This window comes from Eleutherodactylus coqui, chromosome 2 (assembly GCF_035609145.1).
Source record: "Eleutherodactylus coqui strain aEleCoq1 chromosome 2, aEleCoq1.hap1, whole genome shotgun sequence".
NCBI lineage: Eukaryota > Metazoa > Chordata > Amphibia > Anura > Eleutherodactylidae > Eleutherodactylus > Eleutherodactylus coqui.
The window spans coordinates 67,140,558-67,157,015 of NC_089838.1; positions in this window are offsets into that span (position 1 = coordinate 67,140,558).

A 16,458-nucleotide genomic window follows, 5' to 3' on the forward strand; every position below is an offset into this window, starting at 1 on the left:
GGACCATTGTCTTCAATGGAGTCGCAGGCAGCAGCAGCAGCTCCATTGAAGAGAATGCCTGCATTTTTATTCTTTTTTACACTAAAATCTTTCTTTTTCAGGTAAGGGCTTATATTTTTAAGCCCTTCCCGAAAATTCATCCCGCGCTCGCCGGCAGCCCATTGCTTTCAATGGAGCCGGCTGTATTGCCGGCTCCATTGAATTCAATGGAGCCGGCTGTATTGCCGGCTCCATTGAATTCAATGGGCTAACATCGTTCTTCTCTGCCACAGCTGTTACAGCTGTGGCAGAGGAGAACGATCTTAATGCTGACATAATTTTTTTAATATTTTTACACATTTTAGGATGATTTTCAGGTAAGGGCTTTATTTTTAAGCCCTTCCCAAAAATTCATCTCGCGCTCGCTGGCAGCCCATTGCTTTCAATGGAGCCGGCTGTATTGCCGACTCCATTGAATTCAATGGGCTAACATCGTTCTTCTCTGCCACAGCTGTTACAGCTGTGGCAGAGGAGAACGATCGTTATGCTGACAGTGGGGGGGGGGGGGGGGGTCTCACTCTTGCCACTATTGTGGCTTAATAGTGAGACCTCAGAGCCCGAAATGCAGCCCTGCATGTTGCTCCTCGCCTGCCCTATCCATTTCTTTGTTTTTTACATGACTTTGGTGATTTGCTAAGAGCACCAGTCATATACAAAAATACTCGAGTCGCCCATTGACTTCAATGGGTTTTGTTACTCGAAACGAACTCTCGAGCATCACTGAAAGTTCGACTCGAGTAACGAGCACTCGAGCATTTTGGTGCTTGCTCATCTCTAATAAACATGCATTTAAGCACACTTTTACTTGACTCAATTTTTGTGTATTAAATGTTAAAGTTTGCAACATCTATTTGTGTTGCAGGAACTGTAGTATCACACATATAGCTCAACTTCTCTATTTTCTGATGAAGATATACAGGAGAGGTAGGGCTATTGCAGAACCCAGTAGGACTCAGTGGTTAGCACTGTCAGATTGCAAGACAAGGGTCGTAGGTAGAGATGAGCGAGCACCAAAATGCTCGGGTGCTCGTTACTCGGGACGAAATTATCGCGATGCTCGAGGGTTCGTTTCGAGTAACGAACCCCATTGAAGTCAATGGGCGACCCGAGCATTTTTGTATATCGCCGATGCTCGCTAAGGTTTTCATTTGTGAAAATCTGGGCAATTCAAGAAAGTGATGGGAACGACACAGCAACGGATAGGGCAGGCGAGGGGCTACATGTTGGGCTGCATCTCAAGTTCCCAGGTCCCACTATTAAGCCACAATAGCGGCAAGAGTGCCCCCACCCTCCTAACAACTTTTACTTCTGAAAAGCCCTCATTAGCAATGCATACCTTAGCTAAGCACCACACTATCTCCAAGAAAGCACAATCACTGCCTGCATGACACTCCGCTGCCACTTCTCCTGGGTTACATGCTGCCCAACCCCCCCGCACGACCCAGTGTCCACAGCGCACACCAAAGTGTCCCTGCGCAGCCTTCAGCTGCACTCATGCCACACCACCCTCATGTCTATTTATAAGTGCGTCTGCCATGAGGAGGAACCGCAGGCACACACTGCAGAGGGTTGGCACGGCTAGGCAGCAGCCCTCTTTAAAAGGAGCGGGGCGATAGCCCACAATGCTGTACAGAAGCAATGAGAAATATAATCCTGTGCCACCGCCATCAGGAGCTGCACACGTGGGCATAGCAATGGGGAACCTATGTGCCACACACTATTCATTCTGTCAAGGTGTCTGCATGCCCCAGCCAGACCGTGTCTTTTTATAAATAGTCACAGGCAGGTACAACTCTGCAATGGGAATTCCGTGTGCACCCACAGCATGGGTGGCTCCCTGGAACCCACCGGCTGTACATAAATGTATCCTATTGCAGTGCCCATCACAGCTGAGGTAACGTCCGATTAAATGCAGGTGGGCTTCGGCCCATACTGCATGCCCCAGTCAGACTGGGGTTCTTTAGAAGTGGACACATGCAGTTACAACTCCCTGTGGACCCACAGCATGGGTGGGTGCCAGGAAGCCACCGGCGGTAGATAAATATATCCCATTGCATTGCCCATCACAGCTGATGTAACTGATGTCAGCTTTAATGCAGGTGGGCAAAAAATTAATTGGATTACACTGTAGGCGAGGGCCCCAAAAAATAGGTGTACCAACAGTACTAATGTACCTCAGAAAAATTGCCCATGCCCAACCAAGAGGGCAGGTGAAACCCATTAATCGCTTTGGTTAATGTGGCTTAATTGGTATCTAGGCCTGGAGGCAGCCCAGTTAAAATAAAAATTGGTTCAGGTGCAAGTTTCAACGCTTTAATGAGCATTGAAACGTATAAAAATTGTTTACAAAAATTATATGACTGAGCCTTGTGGGCCTAAGAAAAATTGCCCATTCGGCGTGATTACGTCAGGTTTCAGGAGGAGGAGCAGGAGGAGGAGGATGAATAGAATACACAGATTGATGAAGCAAAAAGGTCCCCGTTTTTGATGGTGATAGAGAACGATGCTTCCATCCGCGGGTGCAGCCTACGTATTGCTTAGGTATTACTGCTGTCCGCTGGTGGAGAAGAGAAGTCTGGGGAAATCCAGGCTTTGTTCATCTTGATGAGTGTAAGCCTGTCGGCACTGTCGGTTGACAGGCGGGTACACTTATCCGTGATGATTCCCCGAGCCGCACTAAACACCCTCTCTGACAAGACGCTAGCCGCAGGACAAGCAAGCACCTCCAGGGCATACAGCGCGAGTTCAGGCCACGTGTCCAGCTTCGACACCCAGTAGTTGTAGGGGGCAGAGGCGTCAAGGAGGACGGTCATGCGATCGGCTACGTACTCCCTCACCATCCTTTTACAGTGCTCCTGCCAACTCAGCCTTGACTGGGGAGCGGTGAAACAGTCTTGCTGGGGAGCCATGAAGCTGGCAAAGGCCTTGGAGAATGTTCCCCTACCTGCGCTGTACATGCTGCCTGATCTCTGCGCCTCCCCTGCTACCTGGCCCTCGGAACTGCACCTTCTGCCACTAGCGCTGTCGGATGGGAATGTTACCATCAGTTTGTCCGCCGGGGTCCTGTGGTATAGCATCACTCTCGAACCCCTTTCCTCTTCGGGTATGAGAGTGGAAAGGTTCTCCTTATACCGTGGGTCGAGCAGTGTGTACACCCAGTAATCCGTAGTGGCCAGAATGCGTGTAACGCGAGGGTCTCGAGAAAGGCATCCTAACATGAAGTCAGCCATGTGTGCCAGGGTACCTGTACGCAACACATGGCTGTCCTCACTAGGAAGATCACTTTCAGGATCCTACTCCTCCTCCTCCGGCCATACACGCTGAACAGATGACAGGCAAGCAACATGGGTACCCTCAGCAGTGGGCCAAGCTGTCTCTTCCCCCTCCTCCTCATGCTCCTCCCCCTCCTCCTCAACGCGCTGAGATATAGACATGAGGGTGCTCTGACTATCCAGCGACATACTGTCTTCCCCCGCCTCCGTTTCCAAGCGCAAAGCATCTGCCTTTATGCTTTGCAGGGAACTTCTCAAGAGGCATAGCAGAGGAATGGTGACGCTAATGATTGCAGCATCCCCGCTCACCATCTGGGTAGACTCCTCAAAGTTTCCAAGGACCTGTCAGATGGCTGCCAACCAGGCCCACTCTTCTGTAAAGAATTGAGGAGGCTGACTCCCACTATGCCGCCCATGTTGGAGTTGGTATTCCACTATAGCTCTACGCTGCTCATAGAGTCTGGCCAACATGTGGAGCATAGAGTGCCACCGTGTGGGCACGTCGCACAGCAGTCGGTGCACTGGCAGATTAAACCGATGTTGCAGGGTCCGCAGGGTGGCAGCTTCCGTCTTGGACTTGCGGAAATGTGCGCTGACCCGGCGCACCTTTCCGAGCAGGTATGACAAGTGTGGGTAGCTTTTCAGAAAGCGCTGAACCACCAAATTAAAGACATGGGCCAGGCATGGCACGTGCGTGAGGCTGCCGAGCTGCAGAGCCGCCACCAGGTTACGGCCGTTGTCACACACGACCATGCCCGGTTGGAGGCTCAGCGGCGAAAGCCAGCAGTCGGTCTGCTCTGTCAGACCCTGCAGCAGTTCGTGGGCCGTGTGCCTCTTCTCTCCTAAGCTGAGTAGTTTCAGCACGGCCTGTTGACGCTTGCCCACCGCTGTGCTGCCACGCCGCGCGACACCCACTGCTGGCGACGTGCTGCTGCTGCTGAGGAGGAGGAGGAGGGTGGTTTAGTGGAGGAAGCATACACCGCCGCAGATACCAGCACCGAGCTGGGACCTGCAATTCTGGGGGTGGGTAGGACGTGAGCGGTCCCAGGCTCTGACTCTGTCCCAGCCTCCACTAAATTCACCCAATGTGCCGTCAGGGAGATATAGTGGCCCTGCCCACCTGTGCTTGTCCACGTGTCCATTGCTAAGTGGACCTTGGCAGTAACCGCGTTGGTGAGGTCGCGTACAATGTTGCGTGAGACGTGGTCGTGCAGGCCTGGGACGGCACATCGGGAAAAGTAGTGGCGACTGGGAACTGAGTAGCGCGGGGCCGCCGCCGCCATCATGCTTTTGAAAGCCTCCGTTTCCACAAGCCTATACGGCAGCATCTCCAGGCTGATCAATTTGGCTATGTGCACGTTTAACGCTTGAGCGTGCGGGTGCGTGCCGCCGTACTTGCGCTTGCGCTCAAACTGTTGCGCTAGCGACGTCTGGACGCTGCGCTGAGAGACATTGCTGGATGGGGCCGAGGACAGCGGAGGTAAGGGTGTGGGTACAGGCCGATAGGCACTCGTGCCTGTGTCCTCAGAGGGGGGTTGGATCTCAGTGGCAGGTTGGGGCACAGGGGGAGAGGCAGTGGTGCAAACCGGAGGCGGTGAACGGCCTTCGTCCCACCTTGTGGGGTGCTTGGCCATCATATGCCTGCGCATGCTGGTGGTGGTGGCTCCCCAGCTGATCTTGGCGCGACAAAGGTTGCACACCACTGTTCGTCGGTCGTCAGGCGTCTCTGTGAAATACTGCCACACCTTAGAGCACCTTGGCCTCTGCAGGGTGGCATGGCACGAGGGGGCACTTTGGGAAACAGTTGGTAGATTATTCGGTCTGGCCCTTCCTCTACCTCTGGCCACCGCACTGGCTCGGCCTGTGCCCACACCCTGACTTGGGCCTCCGCGTCCTCACCCGCGTCCACGTCCTCTAGGCCTACCCCTACCCCTCAGCATGCTGTATTATCAGTAGTGCAGAAACAGAACGCTGTAATTAAATGTGCCGCTTATTGGCCTGTGGTTGGAGTCTGACTTCGCTTACGGAACGCACAGCAGAGGCAGGAAAGAATTTTGCGCAAGCCTGCTGTAACACTTAGCTGGCTGCATATGAATTAGGACAACTACCCCCAGCATAGACCCAGTACACTTGTGGACAGGAATACAGCGGTGATGTAAGAGGCAACACAGAGGCAGGAAAGAATTTTGCGCAAGCCTGCTGTAACACTTAGCTGGCTGCGTATGAATTAGGACAACTACCCCCAGCATAGACCCAGTACAATTGTGGACAGGAATACAGCTGTGATGTAAGAGGCAACACAGAGGCAGGAAAGAATTTTGCGCAAGCCTGCTGTAACACTTAGCTGGCTGCGTATGAATTAGGACAGCTACCCCCAGCAGAGACCCAGTACACTTGTGGACAGGAAAACAGCGGTGATGTAAGAGGCAACACAGAGGCAGGAAAGAATTTTGCGCTAGCCTGCTTTAACACTTAGCTGGCTGCGTATGAATTAGGACAACTACCCCCAGCAGAGACCCAGTACACTGAGGACGGTCACAGGCAGCCCAAATAGATTTTTTTTCCAAAATGTTTTTGGAAAGGCCCACTGCCTATATACACTAAATATGTCTTCTGTCCTTGCCTCACCACTACAGGCCCTGGACAATGTAAAATTACTGCAGGACGCAATGCTCTGCACGTCCGATATACAAAAAAAAAAATGTTCAACACTGCAAAAAGCTGCCTCCACACTACTGCACACGGTTAGATGTGGCCCTAAGAAGGACCGTTGGGGTTCTTGAAGCCTAAAATAACTCCTAACGCTCTCCCTATAGCAGCTCCGGCAGCAGCAGCACTGTCCCTGATCTCTGTCAGAATGCATCTGTGGCGAGCCGCGGGAGGGGCCGATTTATATACTCGGGTGACACCTGATCTCGCCAGCCACTCACTGCAGGGGGGTGGTATAGGGCTTGAACGTCGCAGGGGGAAGTTGTAATGCCTTCCCTGTCTTTCTATTGGCCAGAAAAGCGTGCTAACGTCTCAGAGATGAAAGTGAAAGTAACTCGAACATCGCGTGGTACTCGTCACGAGTAACGAGCATCTCGAACACGCTAATACTCGAACGAGTATCAAGGTCGGACGAGTACGTTCACTCATCTCTAGTCGTAGGTCTTGAGTGTAGCAGCAGCACAGATTTTGTATGTCCTCCCAATGTGTAGGTTGCAAAGTGGGTAGATGTTGATGTAGCTATGAACTGCATCTCCTTATCAAAAGCATGAACTGTTTTGTTACCCCTTTTTGGTAGGCTTAAGAAGGTTGTCTAAGGTTGGAAAAACATGGCTGCCTTCTTCCAAACACATTACTACTAGAGATGAGCGAACGTACTCGTCCGAGCTTGATGCTCGGGCGAATATTAGGATGTTCGGGATGCTCGTTACTCTTAATGAGTACCACGCGGTGTTCGGGTTACTTTCACTTTCATCTCTGAGACGTTAGCGCGCTTTTCTGGCCAATAGAAAGACAGGGAAGGCATTACAACTTCCCCCTGTGACGTTCCAGACCTATACCACCCCCCTGCTGTGAGTGGCTGGCGAGATCAGGTGTCACCCGAGTTTAAAAATTGGCCCCTCCCGCGGCTCGCCTCAGATGCGTTGTGAGTTAGCTGAGGGAAAGTGCTGTTGTGTTGGAGCTGCTGTAGGGAGAGTGTTAGGAGTGAGTGTAGGCTTCAAGAACCCCAACGGTCCTTCTTAGGGCCACATCTATCCGTGTGCAGTACTGTGGAGGCTGCTGTTAGCAGTGTTGCACAATTTTTTTTTTTCAAAATCGGCTGTGCAGAGCATTGCGCCCTGCAGTAATACTACAGGGACAGAAGTGGTGGTTAGGCAGGGAAAGTGTTAGGAGTGAGTGTAGGCTTCAAAAACCCCAACGGTCCTTCTTAGGGCCACATTTAACCGTGTGCAGTACTGTGCAGGCTGCTGTTAGCAGTGTTGCATTTTTTTTTTTTGAAAATCGGCTGTGCAGAGCATTGTGCCCTGCAGTAATACTACAGGGACAGAATTGTGTAGGCAGGGCCAGAAGACATATATTATTGATTGAATATAGTCAGTGCGCCTTTTCTTTAAAAAAAAAAAGGGAAAAATTCTATTTGGCCTGCCTCTGACAGTCCTCAGCATTCTGGGTACGTGTGTGGTGGGTGGAGAACGTAAAGAAATCATACGCAGCCAGCTACGTTTAACAGCAGGCTTTCGCCAATTTATTTCCTGGCTGAGAAAAATCACCGCTCTGCTGCACTTCATATAACACTGCACTTCTGTGGAACACATTTCTTATCTGATTGAATATAGTCAGTGGGCCTTCCCTTTAAAAAAAAAAAAAAAGGGAAAAATTCTATTTGGCCTGCCTCTGACAGTCCTCAGCGTTCTGGGTACGTGTGTGGTGGGTGGAGAGCGTAAAGAAATCATACGCAGCCAGCTACGTTTAACAGCAGGCTTGCGCCAATTTATTTCCTGGCTGGGAAAAATCACCGCTCTGCTGCACTTCATATAACACTGCAGTTCTGTGGAACACATTTCTTATCTGATTGAATATAGTCAGTGGGCCTTCCCTTTAAAAAAAAAAGGAAAACATTCTATTTGGCCTGCCTCTGACAGTCCTCAGCGTTCTGGGTACGTGTGTGGTGGGTGGAGAACGTAAAGAAATCATCCGCAGCCAGCTACGTTTAACAGCAGGCTTGCACCAATTTATTTCCTGGCTGGGAAAAATCACCGCTCTGCTGCACTTCATATAACACTGCACTTCTGTGGAACACATTTCTTATCTGATTGAATATAGTCAGTGGGCCTTCCCTTTAAAAAAAAAAGGGAAAAATTCTATTTAGCCTGCAGGCTTGCGCCAATTTATTTCCTGGCTGGGAAATCACTGGTAATACAGCATGCTGAGGGGTAGGGGTAGGCCTAGAGGACGTGGATGTGGCCGAGGACGCGTAGGCCCAAGTGAGGGTGTGGGCACAGGCCGAGCTCCTGATCAAGGTGTATCGCAGCCGACTGCTGCGCGATTAGGAGAGAGGCACGTTTCTGGCGTCCCCACATTCATCGCCCAATTAATGGGTCCACGCGAGAGACCTTTATTAGAAAATGAGCAGTGTGAGCAGGTCCTGTCGTGGATGGCAGAAAGTGCTTCGAGCAAGCTATCATCCACCCACAGTTCTGCGCCGTCCAGTGCTGCAAATCCGAATCCTCTGGCTGCTGCTCCTCCTTCCTCCCAGCCTCCTTACTCCACTACAATGACACATGCTCAGGAGTGGGAAGCCTCCCAGGAACTGTTCTCGGGCCCCTGCTCAGATTGGGCAGGAGTGGTTCCTCTCCCACCAGAGGAGTTTATCGTCACTGATGCCCAACCATTGGAAAGTTCCCGGGGTCCGGGGGATGAGACTGGGGACTTCCGGCAACTGTCTCAAGACCTTTCAGTGTGTGAGGAGGCCGATGACGATGAGACACAGTTGTCTTGCACTGAGGTAGTAGTAAGGGCAGTAAGTGCGAGGGAGGAGCGCACAGAGGATTCGGAGGAAGAGCAGCAGGACGATGAGGTGACTGACCCCACCTGGTGTGCAACGCCTACTCAGGACAGGTCTTCAGAGGGGGAGGCAAGGGCAGCAGCAGGGCAGGTTGCAAGAGGCAGTGCAGTGTCCAGGGGTAGAGGCAGGGCCAGACCGAATAATCCACCAACTGTTTCCCAAAGCGAACCCTCGCGCCATGCCACCCTGCAGAGGCCGAGGTGCTCTAAGGTCTGGCAGTTTTTCACAGAGACGCCTAACGACCGACGAACAGTGGTGTGCAACCTTTGTCGCACCAAGATCAGCCAGGGAGCCACCACCAACAGCCTCACCACCACCAGCATGCGCAGACATATGATGGCCAAGCACCCCACAAGGTGGGACGAAGGCCGTTCACCGCCTCCGGTTTGCAAAGCTGCCTCTCCCCCTGTGCCCCAACCTGCCACTGAGATCCAACCCCCCTCTCAGGACACAGGCACTACCGTCTCCTGGCCTGCACCCACACCCTCACCTCCGCTGTCCTCGGCCCCATCCACCAATGTCTCGCACCGCACAGTCCAGCCGTCGCTAGCGCAACTGTTGGAGCGCAAGCGCAAGTACGCCGGCACGCACCCGCACGCTCAATCGTTAACCGTCCATATAGCCAAATTTATCAGCCTTGAGATGCTGCCGTATAGGGTTGTGGAAACGGAGTCCTTCAAAGCTATGATGGCGGCGGTGGCCCCGCGCTACTCAGTTCCCAGTCGCCACTACTTTTCCCGATGTGCCATCCCAGCCCTGCACGACCACGTCTCCCGCAACATTGTACGCGCCCTCACCAATGCGGTTAGTGCCAAGGTCCACTTAACAACGGACACGTGGACAAGCACAGGTGGGCAGGTCACTACATCTCCCTGACGGCACATTGGGTGAATTTAGTGGAGGCTGGGACAGAGTCAGAGCCTGGGACCGCTCACATCCTACCCACCCCCAGAATTGCGGGCCCCAGCTCGGTGGTGGTATCTGCGGAGGTGTATGCTTCCTCCACTAAAGCACCCCCCTCCTCCTCCTCAACCTCTGCCTCGCAATCTAGATGTGTCAGCAGCAGCAGGACGTCGCCAGCAGTCGGTGTCGAGCGGCGTGGCAGCACAGCGGTGGGCAAGCGTCAGCAGGCCGTGCTGAAACTACTCAGCTTAGGAGATAAGACGCACACGGCCCACGAACTGCTGCGGGGTCTAACAGAGCAGACCGACCGTTGGCTTGCGCCGCTGAGCCTCCAACCGGCATGGTCGTGTGTGACAACGGCCGTAACCTGGTGGCGGCTCTGCAGCTCGGCAGCCTCACGCACGTGGCATGCCTGGCCCACGTCTTTAATTTGGTGGTTCAGCGCTTTCTGAAAAGCTACCCACGCTTGTCAGACCTGCTCGTAAAGGTGCGCCGGCTCTGCGCACATTTCCGCAAGTCCCACACGGACGCTGCCACCCTGCGCACCCTGCAACATCGGTTTAATCTGCCAGTGCACCGACTGCTGTGCGACGTGCCCACACGGTGGAACTCTACGCTCCACATGTTGGCCAGGCTCTATGAGCAGCGTAGAGCTATAGTGGAATACCAACTCCAACATGGGCGGCGCAGTGGGAGTCAGCCTCCTCAATTATTTTCAGAAGAGTGGGCCTGGTTGGCAGACATCTGCCAGGTCCTTGGAAACTTTGAGGAGTCTACCCAGGTGGTGAGCGGCGATGCTGCAATCATTAGCGTCACCATTCCTCTGCTATGCCTCTTGAGAAGTTCCTTGCAAAGCATAAAGGCAAATGCTTTGCGCTCGGAAACGCAGGCAGGGGAAGACAGTATGTCACTGGATAGTCAGAGCACCCTCCTGTCTATATCTCAGCGCGTTGAGGAGGAGGAGCATGAGGAGGATGAGGAGGAGGGGGAAGAGACAGCTTGGCCCACTGCTGACGGTACCCATGCTGCTTGCCTGTCATCCTTTCAGCGTGTATGGCCTGAAGAGGAGGAGGCGGAGGAGGAGGAGGAGGAGGAGGATCCTGAAAGTGATCTTCCTAGTGAAGACAGCCATTTGTTGCATACAGGTACCCTGGCACACATGGCTGACTTCATGTTAGGATGCCTTTCTCGTGACCCTCACGTTGCACGCATTCTGGCCACTACGGATTACTGGGTGTACACACTGCTCGACCCACAGCATAAGGAGAACCTTTCCACTCTCATTCCCGAAGAGGAAAGGGGTTCGAGAGTGTTGCTATACCACAGGACCCTGGCGGACAAGCTGATGGTCAAATTCCCATCCGACAGCGCTAGTGGCAGAAGGCGCAGTTCCGAGGGCCAGGTAGCAGGGGAGGTGCGGAGATTGAGCAGCATGTTCAGCACAGGCAGTGCAACACTCTTTAAGGCCCTGGACAGCTTTATGGCTCCCCACCAAGACTGTGTCACCGCTCCCCAGTCAAGGCTGAGTCGGCGGGAGCACTGTAAAAGGATGGTGAGGGAGTACGTAGCCGATTGCACGACCATCCTCCGTGACGCCTCTGCCACCTCCAACTACTGGGTGTTGAAGCTGGACACGTGGCCTGAACTCGCGCTGTATGCCCTGGAGGTGCTTGCTTGTCCTGCGGCTAGCGTCTTGTCAGAGAGGGTGTTTAGTGCGGCTGGGGGAATCATCACAGATAAGCGTACACGCCTGTCAACCGACAGTGCCGACAGGCTTACACTCATCAAGATGAAAAAAGCCTGGATTTCCCCAGACTTCTCTTCTCCACCAGCAGACAGCAGCGATACCTAAGCAATACGTAGGCTGCACCCGCGGATGGAAGCATCGTTCTGTATCACCATCCAAAACGGTGACATTTCTGCTTCATCAATCTGTGTATAATATTCCTCCTCCTCCTCCTGCTCCTCCTCCTGAAACCTCACATAATCACGCCGAACGGGCAATTTTTCTTTGGGCCACAAGGCTCACTCATATAATTTTTCCAAACAATTTTTATACGTTTCAATGCTCTTACAAGCGATGAAACTTTAACTTGAACCAATTTTTCGTTAAACTGGGCTGCCTCCAGGCCTAGTTACCACTTAAGCCACATTAACCAAAGCGATTAATGGGTTTCACCTGCCATCTTGGTTGGGCATGGCCAATTTTTTCTGAGGTGCATTAGTACTGTTGCTACACCAATTTTTTTGGGCCCTCACCTACAGTGTAATCATTGTAATTTCTATGTTCTTCGCCTGCACTCATGGTACAGCTAGGTGTGTGGGGTTGGCCTACACTTTTGCTACATAAATGTAACTGGGGCCTTGTCTATACTGCAGCTACTGAAATGTGAAAGAGACTGTTATCTCCCTAAACTGCTGCAATGGGAATTGTTACTGGGGCTTGTCTTGAGTGCTACTAGTACTGAAATGGAACTAAGACTGCGCTCCTCCTATACTGCTGCTTCGGAATTGTTACTGGGGCCTGTCTTGAGTGCTACTATTACTGAAATGGAACTAAGACTGCGCTCCCCCTATACTGCTGCTAGTGATATGTTAGTGGGGCCTGTCCCTAATACTACCGCTGAAATGTTAATAATTCTGGGCTCTGCCTATACCGCAGCTATTGGTATGTCACTGGGGTGTGGAAACAGAGGCTTCACAAAGACATGATGGCGGCGAGGCCATTTCCCACCAACGCTGTTACTGTTAAGGTGCATATAACCACGGACACGTGGAGAGGACACATAGTGCCTCCAAAACATCCCCGTCCTCCTCCAACAATGAAAACATTCTTGGCAAATACCTTTGCATTGGTCCGTCTGGTGGCAGTCCAAGAATTTCACCTTTAACGACACAACAAGAGAGCACCACCACCATCCCCCCGCCACGGACCACTTAATCATGGCCACATTCCGAAAACCAACTACATAAAACTGCGCTACTAGGTCCTCAGTCACCACCACATTACCACCAACGAGGTTACTGTTAAGGTACATATTACCAGTCTGACTGGGGCATGCAGTGTGGGCCGAAGCCCACCTGTATTGTATCTGACGTTAGCTCTGCTGAGTAGGGCACTGCAATGGGATATATTTATGTACCACCGGTGGGTTCCTGGCACCCACCCATGCTGTAGGTGCACACGGAGTTTAACCTACATCTGTCCACTTCTAAAGAACCCCAGTCTGACTGAGGCATGCAGTGTGGGCCGAAGCCCACCTGTATTGTATCTGACGTTAGCTCTGCTGAGTAGGGCACTGCAATGGGATATATTTATGTACCACCGGTGGGTTCCAGGGAGCCACCCATGCTGTAGGTGCACACAGAGTTTAACCTACATCTGTCCAGTTCTAAAGAACCCCAGTCAGACTGGGGCATGCAGTGTGGGCCGAAGCCCACCTGCATTAAGCACGACATTACCTCAGCTGTGTTGGGCAATGCAATGGGATATATTTATGTACCGCCGGTGGCTTCCTGGCATCCACACATGCTGTAGGTGCACACAGAGTTTAACCTACATCTGTCCACTTGTAAAGAACCCCAGTCTGACTGGGGCATGCAGTGTGGGCCGAAGCCCACCTGCATTAAGCACGACATTACTACCTCAGCTGTGTTGGGCAATGCAATGGGATATATTTATGTACCGCCGGTGGGTTCCAGGGAGCCACCCATGCTGTAGGTGCACACGGAGTTTTTTTTTTTTTTATTTATTCTTTATTTATTCAAGAAAGGCATGTATATGTTCAACAGTTACAGGAAGCATATACAGTTATTTGCTTAGTACAGTGGTTGAACAATAAGAAAATTGCAATACAGTTTTTCAAAGGTTTTTTCTTGGATTTGGCAGGGTGGGGTGGGGTGGGGGGAGATGAAAGGGGGAGGTAGAAGGGGGAAGGGGTATGGGCAACTAGAATTTTCCTGTAATATAGAGTAGCTAATAACACGATACAACAATGTTAATATAAGGCATCCTTCGGGTAAAGGAATTTATGATTTTAGGTTTCAAGTGTATTGATGTGAGAAGGGGTTTGTGATCCTGTTTCATTGTGGGTATTCTAATGTGAAGTAAGGGGGTTGTTAGACCAACTGTCCCATGTTTTCTTAAATTGCTCATGTGTCCTACAAGCCCAGCTCGTTAGTTCTTCAAAACGGCGAATTTCATTAACTTTGGCTATCCATTGAGTGAAGGTGGGCGGCTGTGGTTGGAGCCATTCTAGGGGAATTAAAGCTTTTGCTGCCGATAGGAGGTGTGTGATCAAGTTTGCTTTTGACGGTCTATAGTCTGTGGAAGGTTTTGCCAAAAATATGTGTTCTGGAAGAAGCTTGAATGATCTGCAGGCTACTTCTCTTATTTTAGTTTCAATTTGTCTCCAGAAGGGTCTAATTTGTGGGCAGGACCACCAAATATGTTCCAGGGAGCCTATAGCTTTGTTGCATCGCCAGCACAGGTTGGAGTTTGCGAGTTTATAGGCAAATAACCACTCTGGTGTTTTGTACCAACGAGTGATAAGTTTGTAGTGGTTCTCTTGTAATCTGATACATCTTGAATGTCCATGTGAGTTGCTCAGTATTGACTTCACCTCTTTATCTGATAGTTTTATTTTGAGCTCCATTTCCCAGGATCTGATGTATGTTGGCCTAGTTATGTCTTGCTGGGCAACATATTTTTTTTTGAGGAATGCTAATTTTCTGCTATGGGTGTTTCGAGCTGCGGCTACTCGCTCGAAGTCTGTGAGGGGGCGTGTTGATGTGTGTGTTTTATTGAATTTTTCCAGGGTTTTAGTAAGGTGGAGGACTTGTAGATGGTTTAAATGAGGGCATGATATTAGAGTTAGTAATTTTTCTGTGAGCTGTGTGCCTTTGGTGGCTCTGTGGTTCCACAGATCCGCTATGGAAAGTTTTTCGAGATTAAACCATAGCTGTTCGGTATGTTTGTCTAACTTTATTCCCAGGTATTCTGGAATGAGAGTCAGGGGCGCTATGGGGGATGGGTGGGGAGCTAGTTCTCCTTGTAGAGAGTTCCAGGTGTCACATACTCCACTCAGGAGAAGATCAGCAGAGATTTTTTTGTGGGTTTTACGTGGGGGAGACCATAAGTCTCTTAAGAGGTCTTTTCCATACGTTGCTTGTGTTAGTGCACTTACGATCCGATTTTTGGAGGGTTTGACTAGTTCTAACCATCTATTGAGTTGAATTGCTTTATAGTATTGTTCCATGTCTGGAAAATTTATGCCTCCGTTCTCCCTTCTTTGAACTAGGAGTCTATATGACAGTCTAGGCCTTCTGCTATTCCATAGGAATCTAGAAAATATTGATTTAATTGATTTGAAGAAGGAGCTTGGTAAGCGGATCGGTAACATTTGTAGTTTATATAAGATTTTCGGAACAATGTATGTTTGGATCAGATTTTTCCTTCCGAACCATGTGAGGAAGGGCAGGTCATAGGTTCGTAGGAGTGTTGTTATTTCTTCTAGTAGGGGGGTGAAATTTTTATTAAATAAGTGTTCTAGTTTTTTTGTAATGCGAACCCCTAAATATTCAATATGAGTTTCAACCCAGTTAAAAGGAGAGGTTGTTTGTAACTTTTTTGCAATTGAAGGCTGGAGAGTAACGTTTAGTATAGTAGATTTCGAGGCATTTACTTTGAAGTTTGAAATTGAACTATATGTTTGTAGTATTGTATAGATTTTGTCGAGGCTCTTCTCTGGGTTTGTAAGAATAAAAAGCATATCATCTGCGAAAGCTACTGTTTTGATCGAGTGGTGGTTTAATTCAAGTCCCTTGATATCATTGTTCTGTCTTACCATCTGTAAGAGGATTTCTAGTGTGAGAATGAAAAGGGTGGGAGACAGGGGGCAGCCCTGTCTAGTGCCATTTGTGATTTGGAAGGACGGGGAAAGTATATCATTAACCTTGATTTTTGCATTCGGGTTAGAGTATAGTGTGAATATTGCTTGGATTAATGTGGGTGGGAATTTGAATTTTTCTAGTACGGCTTGCATAAAAGACCAGTCCACTCGATCAAAGGCTTTTTCAGCATCGATACCAAGAAATATTAATGGGATTTTTTTTTCTTGAGCGTATCTTATGATATGTAGAAGGCGAGTTGAGTTATCTTTCCCCTCTCGTCCTGCTACGAAGCCCGATTGTTCCTCATTAATTAAATTTGGGATGATTTTTTTAATTCTACTAGAGAGTAATTTTGCCCAAAGTTTAATATCTAAGTTTAATAAGGATATGGGCCTATAACTGCCACAAAGGAGGGGGTCTTTTCCTTCCTTGTGTATTAATGTGATAAACGCTTCCTGAGTTTGTTTAGGCAGTTGTGCTCCCTTTAGTAGGGCATTGAATGTAGACACTAGTTGTGGAAGCAGTATTTTTATAAATTTTTTATAGTAGGTCAGTGGGAGGCCATCAGGTCCTGGGCTTTTATGTAGTGGGAAGCTATTTAAGACTAGCGTCAATTCTTCAATAGATACTGGCTTCGTTAGTTCAGATGCCTCGTCACTGTTCAAAGAGGGGAGAGCTAATGTAGACAACAATTTCTCAGTTTTTTCCTTTTTATCGTCGCTTTTGCTATTGTCTGGTTTATTTAGGTTGTATAATTCTTCGTAGAATTTCTGAAAAACCTGTGCTATCTTGGTTGAG